Source organism: Triturus cristatus, chromosome 8 (genome assembly GCF_964204655.1).
Source record: "Triturus cristatus chromosome 8, aTriCri1.1, whole genome shotgun sequence".
Taxonomy (NCBI): domain Eukaryota; kingdom Metazoa; phylum Chordata; class Amphibia; order Caudata; family Salamandridae; genus Triturus; species Triturus cristatus.
The window spans coordinates 1,335,153,326-1,335,172,654 of record NC_140591.1 but is presented as its reverse complement, the minus strand read 5'-3'; the positions used below and the strand labels follow the sequence as shown (position 1 = coordinate 1,335,172,654).

At 42.4% G+C, this 19,329-nt stretch overlaps 1 protein-coding gene across 2 annotated transcripts in view; it reads left to right on the top strand.

Annotated features, from left to right (window-relative positions):
* The window catches only part of TMPRSS15 (transmembrane serine protease 15), a 1,488,231-nt gene that overhangs the window by 319,255 nt on the left and 1,149,647 nt on the right, over positions 1 to 19,329 (top strand). The window lies entirely within an intron of this gene.

Sequence of the window (19,329 nt, the reverse complement as noted above, 5' to 3'; positions counted from 1 at the left end):
GTGCCTTGATAATAGGTGCAAGCTCAGGTTTACTCTGTAAAAAGATAAACCCTTGAGCAAATCCAGGCCAGGTCCTTCTATTAATTTGTCTAAGTAAGGCTCGATCATTGACAATACCTTCATTTCAGGTAATTTATGTCCAAAATTACTCAAGTATCACTCGAGAGTGACCACAAGCTACAGACATTTATACTACAATTGCCAATAAGTTGTAATCCTAGATCTAGTGTGCTCCTCAATATGGTGCAATCTTCTTACAATCTGAAGAGACTGGTATGGCATTCGGAAAAACATGAAGTAATAATACAGGCTGCTGAAGTAATAATAAAGGTTAGTGAACAACGCCAGGTGGGGATTGGTTCCATGATTGATAAATGGAATTATATCACATCATCCTTGGTGAGAAGATTTCCAATACAAACTTGAAAGAAAACAAATTTTACATCAACCTCCCAGAACAAATGGTATACCTTCCAGCTATTTAAATTAAAATGATCCCTTAATAGAGTCCGAAGGGTTGCCTTCTTACATAGATACCAGCAATCTTATTATGTATATAAGGATAAAATGAGGGCACTAAGAAGTTCTTATAGACGAGAAGTGTGGGTGGTTAAATCGAGATACCAATCTGGACTATGGCATAATTTGGGAAATAATTAAAGAACCTGAAAGGGGAGTTAATAGGGCCTACAGTATTAACATTATGGAAGATGAATGGGTGAACGTTATTACTAACCTGTATGGCAATGGTAATCCACAGAAAAGCAAGACCTGAGTTTTAAAGGTGATAAAATCAGCAAACCGAATTCAGTGATAGTGAGTGGCATGAGCCTGGGTATAAACAATGTTGTGAATTCTAGTGAGCCTCACACTGAGCAAGTCAACTGTTCTTCTTTGAATAATGCTTTGGATTATATAAGCATTCATGAAATAGCTACCCTCCTATGTCGTCTTCGAGCAAATGGTGCTCCTAGTCCAAATGGGCTACCTAATGCCTAATGACAGTCTACGATGTCGCAAGGGTCATTTTTGAAATGCATGTATATCACGTTTACATCTGACCCTGTTTCTCTGGCGTACATTTGTTGGCATGAAATAATCTGGTTACAGGGACCAAATGAAATGAGCACATTTCTCCAGTCCTAAAATCTCTTAAATGTTTGCCCTACGTATTTCAAATTCAGTTAAAGATTGCCATTCTGACGCACAAAGCCTTGCATCTCAAAATTCCCAGGTACCTAGCACAAAAGCTTGAATTATCCTGTGGTGGTAGAGGCTCAAGAAGCGCTAACACTTTCCTCTTGAAACTACTCATCCTTAGCAAAAAGAGAACTTGTCACTGAGCCTTCTCTGGTGCTGCCCCAAGGATATGGAACTCTCTTCCACCGGAAGTACGCAGAATCTCCTCAACGACTGCTTTCAAACTGGAAGCTAAAAGATTCCTAATGAATACATTCTTACCTTAATTGGGCTAGGCACACCTGCTCGAAGCCATTGATCCTACAAGCATTGTACCATCATTTTGATGCTGCTCTTCTTTACCGCATAGTGTGCCCACCTTCGTAACCCGCTATATACCTGTTTATTTTATTACACTCCTTGAATCATTTGTCCTGTAATTATGCGATTATTCCTGTTTTCTTATTCTAATTGATGTCAATATTGGATTGACATTTGTAGAGCGCACGAATGCCGAGGCGTCATGGCGCTGGGGTGAAAGAAAGGGAGGACCAGTGTCAACAGAACCGACACCTTAAGTCCTGGGGAACAGCCATGTTTTTATTAGCTTTCTAAAAACTATCCTGTTTGGTTGGAGTCTGACTGTGATAGGTAGTTGGTTCCACAGCCTGGCCACACAATGAGATAAACTCTTACCACCCCATCTGGCTCTGCGAACTTTCATGGCACAAATGAGACCAGAGTTAGCTGATTTAAGACTTCTTGTGGGAGCGTACCAGTGGAAGATTTTTCGTAGGTCCGCAGCCCCTCCACCATACAGTGTCTTATGAGCCAGACATAAGGCCTTGAATTCTAGACATTGCTGTATTGGAAGCCAATGCAACGACTTGATGGCATCCGACGTAGGGTGACCTTTAGGAATATTCATTAGTAGCTGCGCCGCAGCATTTTGGATGGACTGTAATTTAGTCTTCTGTGCCTTGACAATACCTAAAAATAGAGCATTGCAGTAGTCCAGACGGGATAAAACTAGAGCCACTACCACTGTTTTCCTTAACTCCAATGGAATAAAAGGAAACACCTTCCTAAGTAGCTTCAGAATATAGAAGCAAGTGGAGGTTACACGATTGATCTGGGCCGCAAAGCCCAGTTGTTCATCGACTATGATCCCCAAGTTCTTAACTTTAGAGGATGGTGTTGGACATATGCCTGCCTCTGTTGGCCACCAGGATATTGCATTTATGTCCTTCCTTCCATCCTTTTGAAAAGTGCTCTGATATCCTTCGGGATCTTGTTTGCGCTATATGAAACTTTATAAATAAATAAAATCGAATGTGCTGAATGGGTTGCTCCCATAGTTATTACGTCTAAATCCAATACCAAGGCCATCAGATTATGTATTGATTTGAGAGAATTAAACAGTAATATTTGGATTGACAGGCATCCTTTGCCTAACATAAATGAAATGTTGAGTCAAGTTGGAAATGCTAAGTTTTTCTTGATAATCGATTTATCCTCAGCTTACCATCAGGTGAGACTTCACCCTTCTTGCAGAGCACTGACATCATTCGTCACACCGTTCAGCGCATTTATATTCTGTAGAATGCCGTTTGGTTTAGCATCCGCTGCCGCAGTTTTCCAAAGGGCTATGCAAAGGATCCTGGAAGGAGTAGACCCGGTACTGTGTTTCCAGGATGATTTGTTAGTTTTTGGAAAAAATTAAAAGAAACTCAATGAGACTTTCAGAACTGTGTTATTCAAGTTGAAAGAGGCAGGATTAACTTTGAAAAGAGAGAAGTGCCAAGTAGCAGAACGTTCTGTCACATATTTGGGACATGTTATATCCAGAGACGGTATTAAGTCTAAAGTAGATTTGTTGGAAGCGATCAGATGAGCTCCGGTACCGAACACCAAAGGAAGAGGTTTGTCAGAATATTATTCTAAGTTTGTAAAAAACTTTGCTGACATTACTCATTTCTTGCAAAACTTGTTAAAAAAGGCTGTTAACTTTATTTGGAACGAAGAATGTATGGAAGCATTTAACAAGTTAAAGTGCCTTATTGTGAACGCTCCTTTCTTAGGACAATTTGATACCAACAAATGCACCAATCCAATCCAAACAAGCTTTATTCAACAATTAAGTCATAAAAGCATGGTACAAAAATATTTTATTACACACACTGCCAGGCTTGATTATAAAACATGCTTGCAGAAATTACATCAGGTCATCATAAAAAACTAGATTTCGGTAAAAACTTTAAAAACATTACTATATGCTTAATAACACGGACATTTATAAAACTGTCATCCAAAGGAACACAAAACTTTAGCCCTAAAGCTAATAATAGCTAAAAATGATGTATGGCTATAAATCCCCTGGTACTTGTGCAAAACGTGCAATGGCGGATACTCCCTTATTATATGGAAAGAAAATTCGATCTTATGGCCCATGACCACCCTAGAAAGTTTGCTACTGCTATAGAAATGGGAGTTGACGTGTCAGTACGTAAAATTCTTTCAGCTGCTTCACTCCTTCTAGTGCCCAACCTTTTACAAATAGGCACCACTCATGCGCGTAGTGGGGCAGTATATGCTGGACAAGCAAACAGTAGATGTGCCACCGACTCCACATGTAGCTGGCATATTGGGCACTTGTTTTCACCTGGTTTAGCCCATCTGGCAGTGAAAGATCATAAAGGCAATGAGCCCACCCTAAGCTGGAAATATAACTTTCGATCACGCGGCTTAGTTATTAAGTCCCAATATTGTTCTAGTCTTGGGATGTATTTTATTTCCAGAAAAATTCCTGTAAGCGATGATGACTCGCTAATTCTCAGGGTTTCGTGCATTACCATCTCCCAGTATTTTTCTTATAAAACTTTTTTTGGGGGGGAAGCGAGCAGTGCCTGGATCATCCCATAGTGTTGTCAGGCCAATACTTATTAGGGTGTCTCAAACCTCTCGTAACCATTTAATTTGATGGAAATGATCAGCTTTTATTATACCCATAAAGCCTGCAGCATATGGTATCAATTCAGGTGTTGTCAATAATCTGCACCAGTATAGTAATGGGCGTAATTTTACAATATCAGCCAAGGGCTTTCTCCCAAGATCGTAGCATAGTGGACACACTGGCGTACTTTGAGGGAGGTTAGTAATCTTACGTAGGAACCTATTTCCGACTATGGTAAGTTTTGTCTGGTTCTCACACCCCCATAGTTCTGTTCCATAGAGGGCTGAGCTAACCACTTTCATGTTGTATACCTGGAGCACTGGACTAATTGGTTTTGTGAGTGAGGTATAATACTCCAATTGGAGCACTACCACCAGTTGTCGATGCGTTAGTGTCGCCAGTTAAATTTGTTAGTTCCATTTTAAATCACTTTGTATGTTAACCCCCAGATAAGTAAACTCTTTAAGTTGCTCCAATGGACGATTCTTCACTTAAATACTATCTTTAAAAGTTCTGTGTGGGTTAAAAGACATAAATTTCATTTTTGGTACATTAACTTCCAGACCCCGCTCGGTACAGAACTCCTCAAAAATAACAGGGCCCGCTGAAGGCCACTAGAGGTCTTTGAAATATTTCAACGTGTCGTCCGGGAACATTACATTAGGGATTTTTTCACCTGGGAGTGTTGGAGTGTTGGAGTGTTCAGTAGTAGTAGATTCCATGCAATTCACTATTCTATTGATAAACAAGGAGAATAGTGTGGGTGCCATTAGGCAACCCTGGTGCACACCTCTCTCTACTGGAAAAGCACTAGTAACCATTCCCTGGGAGCCCCATCAAATTTTAGCATAGTTACCCTCATGCATTCTGATAATGAGTGTCAGCAGTTCGAGAGGCCTCCCCAATTACTGCAGAATCGCCCATAATTTAGAACAGGGAACAAGATCAAATGCTGTTTTTAAATCTACAAAGGCAGCATACAAGCCGCCTTTGCCCAGGACCACTGACTTCCAGTACAACAAAATTAAACAGAACACCTGGTCTATAGTACTAGTATTTGACCGAAAGCCTGCCTGCAGGAGGGATAAAATGCTATACTCCTCTATCCACTCCTGGATCTTATTTAGAATTAGCCTCCCCATTGTCTTTTGCAGAGAATCTATTAAACTGATGGGCCTATAATTACCTGGCTGAGATTTGTCCCCCTTTTTATAAACTGGGATAATTTCTGCCCCTTCCCATGAGTCAGGTACTGGCGTGCCCTTGGCAACCACATTAGCCAGCACCAGGTTGTACCTACACCATCTTATTTTATCATAAAGGAACATATCTGCAGGAACACCATCAGGTCCTGGTGCTCTACCACCTGCTACAGATCTAAGTGCTATATTTATGTCAGCACTACAAAAAGCCTCATCTGATTATAGCAAGTGAGCGGGATCGACCAGATTTCCCTCAAGGGGGCTACGAGCATATTGGTGTTTAAAATGATTGACCCAATCTTCCTGCATTACATGATTTTGTGGTTGTTCTGGTTGCCCTCCTCTATCCCAAACGCACCATACTTACTACTGATGCTAGTACCAAAGGTATAGGGGCAACCCTTAGCGAGGTAGTGAAGAAAGGATTGTAGCGTTTGCCTCAAGAGCATTAACTGAAGCAGAATCTTGATACTCAGTGGTAGAAAGAGAAGCACTAGCCTGTTTCTGGGCAGTGAAGCTTTTCCGTGTGTTTGTGTGGGGTATTCCCTTCACCCTGAGAACAGATCACAAACATTTGGAAAGTGTATTTTCGGTAAACAAATACTGAAAGAACCACACATAGAATCTCCACGTGGTTCCTTGGTCTAGAAGGGTTCAATTTCAAGATATATTCCAGGACTCAGAAATCAGGCAGATGATTGTTTGTCTAGACTTCCTTTACCATATGATGAGTTAGAAAAAAAATACAGTTGAAGAATTTGTGGTGGCAGCTATTACAGAAGGTATACAAAAAGAAGAGTGGGAAGACAGTATGAAAAGTGATCTGGTGATTCAAAACGGGAAAGAACTCATCTTGAAAGGATGGCCTACTAGGTGTTTTGACTTTAAAAATTATGTGAAAAGATTTTTGGAGGTGAGGAATGAATTGTATATGCGAGAGGATAATTTGTATAGGGGAAACAAACTTTTTCCACCTGAATATTTGCGTGAAAAAATAGTGTCGTTGGTACACGAAGGCCATTTAGGGTGCAGTCTTACCAAGAACAAAACCAGACTCCATAATTGGTGGCCAGGCATGGACTCCATGTTCAAAAAGAGCATTAGACAATGCATAAGTTGTGCATGTAGGGACAAGAGCAAACATGTAAGCAAAGGTCCTATTTTTGCTGTAGGTGTGCCTCTTGTCCCTTGGAATATGGACATCATCGGTCCTATAAATGCTAAGGAATTAGGAGGAAGGTTCATACTGACACTAGTAGATTATCATTCAAAATGGGTGGTCATCAAAATTGTGGACAATGTCATTACCAGTACTGTTATTACTTTTCTACAAGATGCATTCCGTAGTTAAGGTGTACCTCAAGCCTTAATTACAGACAATGGTGTCCAATTTACTTCATCGCTAATGAAAGAATTTCTACATAATTTTTCCGTAAACCATTTGCAAACTGCTCTTTATTGTCCGAGAGCTAATTGATTAGTTGAACGAGTCAACCGGATGATCAAAGATCGTACTCAACTAAATGTGAGCAGAGGGTTGAACATTAGAAAGCATTAGATGAAATGATTTGGTCCTACCTCGTTACCCCTCTCTCGATCACTGGTGTTTCCCCATTTAAGTCCCTTAAAGGGAGGGAACCAGGCACAAAGCTAAGTCCCCTGTGGTTAGTTGGCAACAACGTGGAGGATGTAGATTGAGACAAAATAAGGGAGACGATTCAAGAACATCAAAAGAAATATGTTAACAGGTACAACAGTAGAGTGCTATAAAAGAGTAAGATTTGGAAGGAAGGAGATGTTGTAAAAGTAAAATTACCAGGATCTGTTTATTCTGGTTCCTCTAAGTTTTCAGAGAGGAAGAAAATATGTAAGGTTTTCAGAAATGTTGTACTTCTCGACGATGGTCAAATGTGGAGCTCTTACAGGATAGTCAGTGATAACAGTGAGGATGTACATGATTCCTCCAAGGAATACAGAACACCTGTAAACAATGGACTTGATCCTCAACCGAGAAAAGAGTTTCTTAGGAACCAATTTAAGAAACCGTTGTGGCACAAAGATTACAGAATATGTTAATCTTCTCTTTGCTTCTCTGTTTCCTTCAGCCGTGTCATATGTATATTTTTGGGAAATTATATTGTTTTCCATGGGAAGGAGATGTGTTGTATCTTACACTCTTTTCCCTCCTTTCCCCCCGACCATTGGATTCTTCCGCCTTCCCCTCACCCATTGTCTTAAACTGATCCTAGATTGCTGTCAGAATTCTAAGGTACGCTCCCGGACTCAACTGTCATTCTGGGTCAGGGATGTTGATGGAAGCAACTGAATAAAGTTCTTTACCTGATGAGTGCTTCTTCATTTCACATTCCTAACAGTGTGCCTGTGATAACATAACAACCCATAGTGTAATGGGCATAATAAACGGGGGGAGTGCGGTATTACTCAAAAAATGGTAACAACACACTCTGGCAGTTTTAAAATGCAGGGATGCGCTGCATTTACAAAAATACAGCACACCTCTGCATTTCTGCTGGCGCTAACAAAGCTGCCTAGCGCCAGCGCGGACACCTAGCGCCATTTTGCTAGGAGCCCTGTCCTGCAGGGGCGGTTGTTTATATGAAAGAAGCAACACCTTTCCTCACATAAACAATCCCAAAAGGCTATTTGCACTTTCTATGTGTGCTACAGAATGCAGCATACATGGAAAGAGCAATATACGAGAAGAAATAAAAAATTTCTCCTCGTATCACCTATTTAAGACCAGGTATTTCCTGGTCTTATTTTTGGCACTGCCCCACACCTTGTAAATATGGGGCAGTGTCAAAAAGCAATGAGTGTTGTGATGGAGTGCCCACTGCAACACCCATTGCCTGCCCCTTTCATGCTAAGTGCTGTGTGAAGAGGGGCATTATTTGCAAGGCAGTGTTAAGCCAAGTTAACACCGCCTTGTAAATAAGGTGAAGGACTTAACACCACCAGAGCATTGCAAAAAGTGATGTTTTGGTGGGGTTAACTCCTTGTAAATATGCCCCACAGTGTCTAAAATATTTAATTTGTCCAGGTATTTGTAGAACTGTGGTGTTACCACATCTCTTAACTGTTTAGATACACGCCTAACAGTAGGGTGATAATTAGGCAGACTGTTTTGGCTAAGGGAGCCTAGAACAACGTGGCATAATTGCTATCTTTAGGTGTCAGGGCACAACACTTGTGTTCAGAGATGCATATGTGACATCATATAAGCTTGCTAAAGATAATGTGATAGCTCAGCTAAGAAACCATTAATTTACAACAACCATTGGGGGTCAGCTGTTTTAACATTTCCAGTAAAAGCATGGTGTGCTTGAACGACATAAGTGTAGAACTAAGGATGTCTTGTTCAATTTCATGCTGGGATTTAACATTAAACATAGGGAAAGGGGCAGGGGTTGGTCCCCCTGTATTCCGGGTGATACAGAACCTGAGTAGCTTGGGTAGATCTTTAGGGCCTTTGGCATGTGTGAATCTGATGGGTATTCGAGTTTTGACACAGCAAGTATCTCCTTACCAGCTTATGGCGCCTGCAAAATAACAAGTGGGCATGCAATTCACAGATATTTGGTCCAAGAAGGGCCCAAAACCAGTCTCCATTTAAAATGATATACTGGCGGAAGATGTTTTGGAAAGCCATAACACCCCGACTGCCACCCCGGCTCATCCCATAATAAATCCAAGTCAAGGTGCTGCCAGGCATACTGTTTCGCATCAGTCCAACGTCAAATTGTTACTCATCCCAGAATACCACATTCAGGATTCCCATGACATATTGCAACGGGGGAATATTGTAAACCTAATGAAAGCCATTCCGGACCCTAATCATTTGGAACTAATAGACATCATCTCAATAGAGTTTCTTGCCTCAAGGGGTGCACAAATTTCCGAATAGATGCTGATGACATTCACCTCGCCTGAGCACATGCAAAAGATTGTATCAAAAGTGGAGGTGCTTAACTCCTGGGGCATCAAACTCAGGGGCTTATTTATAAGGAAGTGGCAGAGAGTGGCATTAGCCACCTTGGCTTAACGCCACGCTCCGCCACTTCCAAAACGCACGGCTGCACTGTATTTACAAGGATATGGTACAGCCCTGTGTTTCCCACTGTGCTGGCACTAATTTTAGCTGCCTAGCGCCAACACAGACACCCTTGCACCATAGTGCAAGGGTGTCTGCATTGTAGGGGGAGATTGTTTATGTGCAGGAAGATGTGCCCGCCTGCACATAAACAACCTGAAATGGCATTTTGAAACTTCTATGTGTGCTGCTTGATGCAGCACACATAGAAATTGCAAAACTTAATTGTTTTTATTGATTGTTCATGTTCAGGAAGGATCACCTTCCTGCACATAAACAATCAATGGCCTTTTGCTGTTTCTATGCATGCTGCACCACACATAGAAACAGCAAAAATGAGGAAAAATGAAACATTTTCCTTGTTGCGCCTGTTTAAGACCAGGTTTTTCCTGGTCTTAATTTTGGCACTGCCCCATATTTACGCTGCCCTTGTACATATATGGTGCAGCATGAAAATCAATTGCTGTTGCAGTGGAACACCCACCACAACACCCATTGCCCACCCCTTTCACACTAAGTATAGCGTGAAAGGAGGCCTTATTCACAATGTGACGTTAAGTCACTATAAGTGGCTTAACGCTGCCTTCTGAATAAAGCAAGGCCCCTAATGCCACCACAAAGTCAGAAAAAGTGATGTTGTGGAAGCGACAGGGGCTTTTAAATATGCCCCTCGGTATTTTTAATGAAATGGGCTACCTCATGGTTATTTTGAAACAACAGGCAGCAGCAACATTACTCAAACAGGGGACATACTCTGTTTTGAAAAGTGCAATAGGTTGCACTCACTTGGCCTCTAGAGATCAGTGCAGAGGCAGTTGAACCCCAAGGATAAATAGAGCTGGCTGCCTTCAGTTCTAGTTCATAATCGCCCAGACTGAATCAAGGTGTTCACCCAGTGACTCACTCAGGAGTCCTCGTCCATCTCTCTTTGCTCTAGGAATGTTCATGGCCTTGCTCAAAAAGAGCAGACCACTTCAAAACCTGGAAGAATTCAAAATCAGCGCTCTACACGAAACCTGGTCCACTGTTGAATGCTGATAAGTGGTTTCATTGAGTTCAGCAAATTCACGTCCAAAGAGCATAAAAACAGTTGGCCTAAAGGAGGCCTCTCCATGTATATCTTGACAAAACTCATTGAAATTATAGCTATGCAAGAGAATTGGCTACAATTGGCTACAAGCACTCAAACTGCTAAACTGGAGACATAAGCGGTCGCCTCTGTTCATTAACATCTACATAAATTCATGCTCAAGTGAGTATTGAACTACCTCATCTCAGTTCTATGTGAACAGGGCAGAGATGATCCTTCAATAGACTGTATTATAACTGGGGATTTCAATGTGATTTTATTCCAAGACTATCGTGATGAGGCCTCAGAGCAGGCTCTTGAGTGCTTGTGGAGCATTCTGGATCAAGTCAGGCCAAGGGTAAATCTAAGGAGCCAGTGGGGGAATTGGTGATTACACATCTTAACAACTTGGGTTTCAAATTTCTAAATGGATGGTTTCTGCAGAACGTCCTGCCCAACTGGACAAGACCAGACAGTAAAACAAGGTCATATCCTGGCTACACCTTATGTAATGTGGAAATGTTCAATCTTATGAAAATGTATGGTATAGTGACTTGCTCAGAGAGCGACCATGGCCCCCAAGTCACAAGACTGACATCAGCATGGCACAACACACACTTGCATGTGCTCCTAGCAAAGGAGCATTCACTGACAATCTCAGGTAGCTCAAATGGAGGGAAAATACCCAAGGAAAAATGATGGCAGAATGATGTTGAAATGGCAAGTGGGATTGCTTCTGAAAACTAATCTCCAGCCTCTGAGTGGATCAGTCTTACTGCTCAGCTGCTTGTGAAATTTTTATGCTAAGGGGTAGCCAAAGCACATCCACCACACCCCTGAGACTGTTTCCTCCAAAAGTGTTGATTGTAAGTTTGAAGAAGATCCTGAACAACTCCTTGAGAGCAGCCTGCAGGAACCCCGGCTGTAAATAGCAAGTACTTGAATCTAAGCTGGCACAAAAATGCCTCAAGCAAGTGTTATGGCCTGAGAAGACCAGGTGCTCTGACCATTTCTGGACTAGACTCTTGTTTGAGAACGAAAACAGGAAATCGAAGACCTTCTGGTTGATGATCAACTAGCAGATGAATGGACCAGGCCGTGCTGACAGTGCTAACATTTCTGAATCTGAGTGACCATTATTTCTGACAAGACACCTAATGCCTGTGATTTAGCAGAAAGTTCAGACTGTCACGATATCCAGCCAAGAAGCCAGCCCTGCCTCACAAGCCCTATGGCAGCTCCTAGCCTAGTCAGTCTTTATGTTGCAGAGGGTCCATCCTGCCCTTCTGAGTAGTGGTGTGTGCTGGCCCCATTACTTTTCAACTTATATATTTCTTATCTGTCTCCAACGCTCTTGTCAACATGAATGTCACCCTGCCACCCCCAAGATCGGGGTGAACATATTAACAACCTGCTCTACACAGATTACCTTGCTCTGCTCAGCTACACGAGAGTTGGACTACAATGTCTTAAAAGTTCATTTAAGAAAAACCAAGATCCTTATTTTGGTCTAAAGAATTAATAAGGCCCCCATCCCTAGTTTATGGTAGTGAGATCCAGCTGGGTAGGGATGGTAAGCTTCTAAATAGACTTGTCATCAAGATCAACAAGGCCACTCTTCACCTGCTGAGGTCCTTATCAGCAGCACATATACGATTAAAACTTGGCCTCCCTGAACAACGTGTGGTAAGGGCTGGTGTTGTTTTAAATATATGTTACAAACTCCAGCTGGGCATAAGAGGAACTCAAGAGGCCCTATTATGGGATAACATTTAATCAGGTGGTGCTAGACACCCTCTCTCCCTGTACTTTGAGGAATGCTGTAACCAGCTGAACACCAGAGATATCTGGGCTTTACATGTATACAAAAATGCCTTCAAGCAAATCATCAGAAGGCAGGTACAATTTATTTCACGCCAGGGAAATATGGATACTCTGGCAAAGGGTAGGCACTCCGGGGCTGTCATCAAGCATTATCAGCTTACGCATCAACAACCTTATTTGGCCTGCACGTACTCTAAATAGAAAAAACTTATGTTTATGGCTCTTAGGATAGAGGATTGGCTGTTTTTGAAACATGTTGGTGGCAGAGGCCTATGGATACAATAACGTGCAGGGGCTGCAGTGCTTATGAGGAATCGTTCCAAAATATTGTTTGTAGCTGCCCTGCACTGATAGAAGAACAGAAAGAAAGAACTCTTAAGGCTAGAATGAAACAAACTAGGCACTCATACATGCTGGCAGGCCATCAATAAAGATCTTAATCCACATAACACTACTATGAAAATTCAGCTGGTCAGGTTTGTTGCCCTGGCTGTCAATAAACTAAGCAGTGAGGTCACACTCTGTGGTGTGACATTAGCCATAAATTCAAACCCCCTACATGGCGGCATGTCAGCTCCACAGCACAGAGAGGCCAATTTGCCCAGTTAATCAATTTAACAATAGAGAGTCTGACTTGTAGGAGCAGCCTGCTGGCAGTGTCCTCGAGATGCCTGGCCATTGTGTTTGTTTGAGCCCCTTTTAATGTGAGTGGAACGTTGCACATGTGTTACTCCTTTCAATGCTATGCTACAGTGGAACCTGCTCATGCTGGGTTCATGAAATTTCCATTTTAAAAATGTAATTTGAATATTTCTGTACAGCATGTTCTGAGTTTTTAGGTATTTATTTGAAGTACACTGACGCACATTTTGCTTTAGCTTTGAAGGGAATAACTAGCTTTAGCAAGCATCTACTGATGGAAACATTTGCTGCCATTTTGCACCTTGCTCTTTTTATTTTCTTTCCATTTTCTATTTAATTATGTCTCTCAAACCTTTGTTTCTGTTCAGAAATCTTTTCAAGTAGCTTTATCCTAATTTGTTTCTAATGTTATGTCATGGGTGCTCAATAAGTTCTGATTTCAGATGAAGCAAGTCTTCCACTTGCACATTTAAAAACTGATTTTTGTAGTATGTCCATTCGGGTGCAGAACACCTTCGACAAGGCACTCTTGCTCTTTTCTGTTGATCTTCTCCTGTGTTGCTTATACCACTTGACTCTGTTTCTTCAGCAATAGCTGGTCTCAGATTTCTTTGCCCATAATTTTGTGGCCATTTAGCATTGTGGGCGACTCTTCTTGATCCAGTGCTTGTTCCTTCACCCAGACCATCTATTTGCTCTGCTGATTTCTTAGGTTTTCTCTTCTTCTTTTTCAGAAACGTCAATGCCGCTTTGTGAAATCACAGGAACCTGTATTGGTGTGACTGTTTGTAGTTCTTCCCCCCTTTTTCATTCTTGCTGTTGTGCCTCTTGCAGTATTGCGCTTCACAACTGTTCTGTTTGTGGTGGTTCTGTCACCACTGTTCTTGGTTCAGGTTCAAAGAACACTATCTCCACATATGAACTTCTGACTCTCTTAGTCTGTGATGCGTGCACCCAGATTGTTACTCCGGCACACTTAACAACAGTGTTTGTGATGAGAATCACCTGGAATGGGCCTTCCCATTTCTGTTCCAAGCAAGACTTAGGCACGCACTTGTTGATCAACACCCAGTCACCAGGACTGAGGTTGTGGCACTGTTGTTAGAGACAGAACACACTATATTAGCCAATCCTTTGGATTAATCGTGTACCATGTCAACCTGAATTCTTTCTGAATAATCTCACCATTGCATTTCTTCTTAGATGTGTAGTCCATGGTAATGTCATATCATAGGAAACAATAAACTGTCTAGCAACACTGATCTTCTATCTGCTGAAATCCAAATGTCATTTGCAATTTTCCCACAACTTGGTCTGATCCAACCCTGCTGTTCTGCTACTGAAACATTTTCCTGCAATCTCTTGAGTTCTTCCCATGTAGGAGCTACTGACAACAACATTGAAAAACAGTGTCCTCTTCAGAATCAGTTGTGTAAGCCCTGCTAAATGCGCAGGCCACTATTGCACAACACCGTGCAACTTTCATCCCTAAATCCTTTTCCAACAGTGACATATCCATTGCCACTTCTTTGAGCTGCACATTTAACACTGCAAATTCTGTTGACATTTGCACTGCCTCAAGTAGTTTTCTTCCATGTTTCCCATTTCTTACGGGTGTGCCAAATGAGGTCATGAAACCTCTTTGTGACCATAACTGCCCAAAATCATTGACCACACCAAACCCATATTAACTATCTGCAAATATAGTCACTCTCAATTGGGCTGTTATACTGCAAGCTCTTGTAAGGGCAATTAATTCTGCAACTTATACTGAGGTAACAACTCGAAGCCGTGAAGCTTCCACAACCTCTTAAACTGTACAGACAGCGTAAGCTGCTCTCAAGCTACCTTCATTATTTCTCAGACATGAGCCATCTACAAAGATTACATAATCAGGCTCAATCAAAGATTCATCTTTAATGCCTGCCCTTGACATGGTCCATAAATACGTGACCTCTAGGCAGTCATGTTCAACTTAATCCCCACTGGAGTCCTCATTTACAGGTAATAAATCAGAAGGATTTGTGACATCATTTAGACATATAATGTCATTAACAATGAACTGCTGCTGGTACTATGTGGGTCTGCTGTTTGCCATGTACTGGGTTTTTGTTTGAGTGAGTAATATTTCTATAGAGTGTACACCCATCACAGTTAAGGAATGTCTATCATCACTATCTTCTCACTTCTCTCAATACTGACACCAACCGCCACCACCGACTTAAGGCAGCAAGGCAGTCACACGGCTACAAGATCAAGGGTAGTCGAAAAATAAGCCTACAGGTCATGAATCTACATGTGTCTTAGTAAGCACTGAGAAAGATCTGCCCTCCCTTTCACTGCCAAACAATGTAACAATCTTACTGTTATCAGGTATTCCTAATGCTGGAGACTGACAGAGACTTTCTCTTAGCTCTGGGAAAACGTTTTGGCACTCTTTGTCCCATGGAAGTAGATCAGGCACATCTCTGTGTGTCAGCCTCAGTAAAGGCTTAGCCACTAGGGAAAAGTTCAGTATCCACTGTCTACAGTAACCAACCATTCCCAAGAATAGTCTGACTTGTCTCTGTGTTCTCGGTGGGTTCAGCTGGAGGATAGTCTCCGCTGCCTCTTGTGACACCTTTCTTGTTCCTTTCTCAATATTATGTGCCAAGTATTGGACTTCTTTTTGGAAGTATTTTAGTTTACCTAGAGACACTTTATTTCCATTCTCAGCTAGCCAATTTAGCAATGCAATTGTATTGTGTTTACAAACTTCTCATGTATCTAATGCCACAAACAGGTGATCGATATATTGCACGAGAACCGATCTGTAAGACGTCTGCAGAAATTCAAGATCTAATTAAATATTGATGGACTCTCAATATAGTCTTGTTGAACACAGCACCATGCCAAAGCTCTCTCTCAGAACTGGCTGTCCTCGTGCAATGGGATGGAAAAAAAGGCTTGGCAGAGATACACTATGGTAACCTATCTGCAGTGCATGCAATTTGGAAAAGAATGGTTGCTGGTTTCAGTACCAGAGGACAACATGGAACAATAATGCTGTTAATCTTTCAAAGATCTTGCACAAGCCAATATTTACCGATATATTTCTGCAAACCCATGATCGGAGAGTTGTAAGGGCTTTCAAAACATTCTTGTAGAATCCCTTTCCTCTATATGTCTTCAAGTAGAGGCATTATTCCTGCAACTGTTTCTGGAGTTAAATTATATTATGGTATTCTCTGATACACCGTATTAGGTTTCATTTAATTTGGACTGCTTCTACACCATTTATTAGTCCAATATCTTTCCCTGTAAAGTCCTATACTTCTAAGTTCATGGTTTCTTTTAAATCATGAGGTAAGTCATCCACTATTTTCACTGGATACAATCCCACAGCTGTTTTTGCAGGCCATTTTAAATTTAACATCTTCATCATGAGTTTGAAACTCAACACCCTCCTGTGTACAGTAAATAGTCAAATTTAACTTCCACAACATGTCTCTCCGTAATAGATTTACAGAATCACAAACAACAAATTGATGGCTTTCCTCAAACCAACCTATTTTTGCAGGTACCTTTTCTAAACTTGGGTTAATTATCTGTTTATTTGTATCTCCTACAACTTGGATATTCTTTCTCGATAGGGGTAGGTCTGGCAATTCCACTGTTTTAACAGTGTAATGGTTAGCTCTGGTGTCGAACAAAAATGACACTTGGTGGCCATTAACTTCTCCTTCAACAAGCAGTCCACTCTGGTCTAACTCTAGGACTGTGCCCAGTATGCAATCTTCCTGTCTCCTTTGGCATTGTCATTGGGAATTGTTGGAACCGAAACTGTCACTGTCTCACATGGTGTATTGTTGGAATGGATTCTATTTCTGGTTCTGAAATGGGTTTCAATTTGCTCTGGGCATGTTATTCACATTAAATCTAAGATTTTTCATATATTCTTTGAGACCATCAGGGCGTATAGAATGTGTGTCATTGGACCCTGTCTCTACATTGGCACTTGCATTTGCTGAACGTATCCATTCAACACTTGATTTTTGCCTTGCATTTGACCATTTCCGTTCATTTTATCTAGATTCAGCCTACACTCCCTGTTCCAATGCCCAAATTAATTACAGAAATGACAAAGGGTTGTTTTCTTCAGCATTGCAACATCTACACCAGAATTCAGATCAATCAAAATACCTCTACCCTGTGAAACAGTAATTAATCTTTAAACACCTTGGCTTTGCAAACGTTATGTTATGTTATCCGTTGTATCCTAATCTGGTTTCCTGCAAATGACTAAATATGAAAACCTTTCTAAGCAAGCCTAATTTGGGCAAGCATAAATTTCTTCTTGAGTTTTTTCTGCTTCCCCTCTTGTTCGTCACTACAATATTTAGCAGGCCTTAGAATATCATTTGAAGGCTTTGTCTGCCAGTAAATTTAACTCTTTTGTATGTCCAAACTGATTCTGAACTCCACCCTGTGCGACACACTCATCTACAGACCCCCTGGATCCCGCCCCCCCTTCAGCGAATCAATAGCCGACTTCATCGCACACCACGTCCTTGCCTCAACAGTCTACATTCTCCTCTGTGACCTCAATTTCCACCAGGACAACCTCAGTGACCCCAACACCTCAGCCCTACTGGAGAACTTTGCCACTATCAGACTCAAACAACTAGTCACCTCCTCAAAGCACTCAGCAGGACACATGACGGACCCAATCTTTTCCCCAAGCAACAACATTTCCATCAGCGACACCTCCTAACTCCATTAGAGTGATGACTGCTGCATCTACTTCTCCTTCACCAAACCTACCCAACACCACTGCACACACCGCTACCCGCACAGAAGCTGGAACAAGGTCTCTGAAGACCAACTCGCCACCGCCGTCTGCAAGATGCCACCGCTGACCTCAGTGGACAACAACACATCAGCACGCAATCTCCACCTATGGATCTCCTACTGCGCCCACACACTGCACTGACCTCCCTCAGGAAACCCTCTAGTAAACAGCCCACCGAGAAAGCCAGCTGGTTCTTCCCCACACTCTAATGATCCAGGTACACCTGCAGATGACTTGAGAGAAGATGGAGGAGCAGCAAGGCCCCAGCAGACTACGCAGCCTTCAAAACCGCTGGAACGTATCAACACCAACGCAAACAAAACAACAAACTCTTCACCATGATCAAAGAGTTCGCCAAACCCAGCACGCATGCTACTGACAACCTCCTCTCCCAAGCCCTCAGCAACAAACTCGCCACTTTCTTCCACCGCAAGATCACAGATATCTATGACAGCTTCACAACACAGGACCCCCCGCAACCACCTCACCCAAATGTTCCAGATCTCAGTCAATCCTACTCAACTGGATGACCCTCACCACTGACGACTCCTTACGGATCATGAAGAGCATCCCTTTGGAGCCCCCCTCGGACCTCTGCCCCACCACATCTTCAACGGAGCCAGTGCCACCAATGTCCCCAAAACTTGCTGCCCCATCTACTGCTCCATCGAATCCGCCACCTTCCCTGCAGACTGGAGACATGCAGAGATCAATCCCCTGCTGAAAAAAACATCTGTTGACTTGACGGATGTCAAGAATTACAGTCCCAGCTCTCTGCTCCCCTTCTCATTCAAAGTAATTGAGAAGGACATCAATGCCCACCTCACCAAATTCATCTAAACAAACCACATCTTGGATACCTTCCATTCAGGCTTCCGAAGCAACCACGGAACCGAGACTGCACTCCTTGCTGCAACATACACAATCTCCCTAACTGAGGTGAAACTGCAGCCCTCATTCTCCTGGACCTCTCTGTCACTTTCTACACCATCTTCCACCACACCCTCTATGCAAAACTCCACGATGCCCGCATCCATGGCAAAGCCTTACAGTAGCTTCTCTCCTTCCTCACCAGTCAAACCCAGAGAGTCAAGCTCCCACCGTTCTCCTCTGAACCTACAGAGATCTGCTGTGGAGTCCCTCAGGGCTCCTCCCTGAGCCCCAACCTCTTCAACGTCTACATGGCCACACTGACAGCCATCATCAGAAAGAGCGCACTAAACATTGTCTCCTATGCTGACAACACCCAGCTGATACTCTCCCTCACAGACAAACCTACATTTGAAAAGAACAACTTCCACAATGGGATGAAGGGAGTCACCACCTGGATGAAGGACAACTGCCCCAAACTCAACTCTGACAAAATGGAAGTCCTCTTCCTGGGAACCACCCCTCGCCACCTGGGACAGCTCCTGGTGGCCTGCAGCACTCGGAGCCCCCCCAAACCCACTGAACACACACATAACCGCGGCATCATACTTGATTCCTAACTCTCAATGAAACGTAAAATCAATGCTG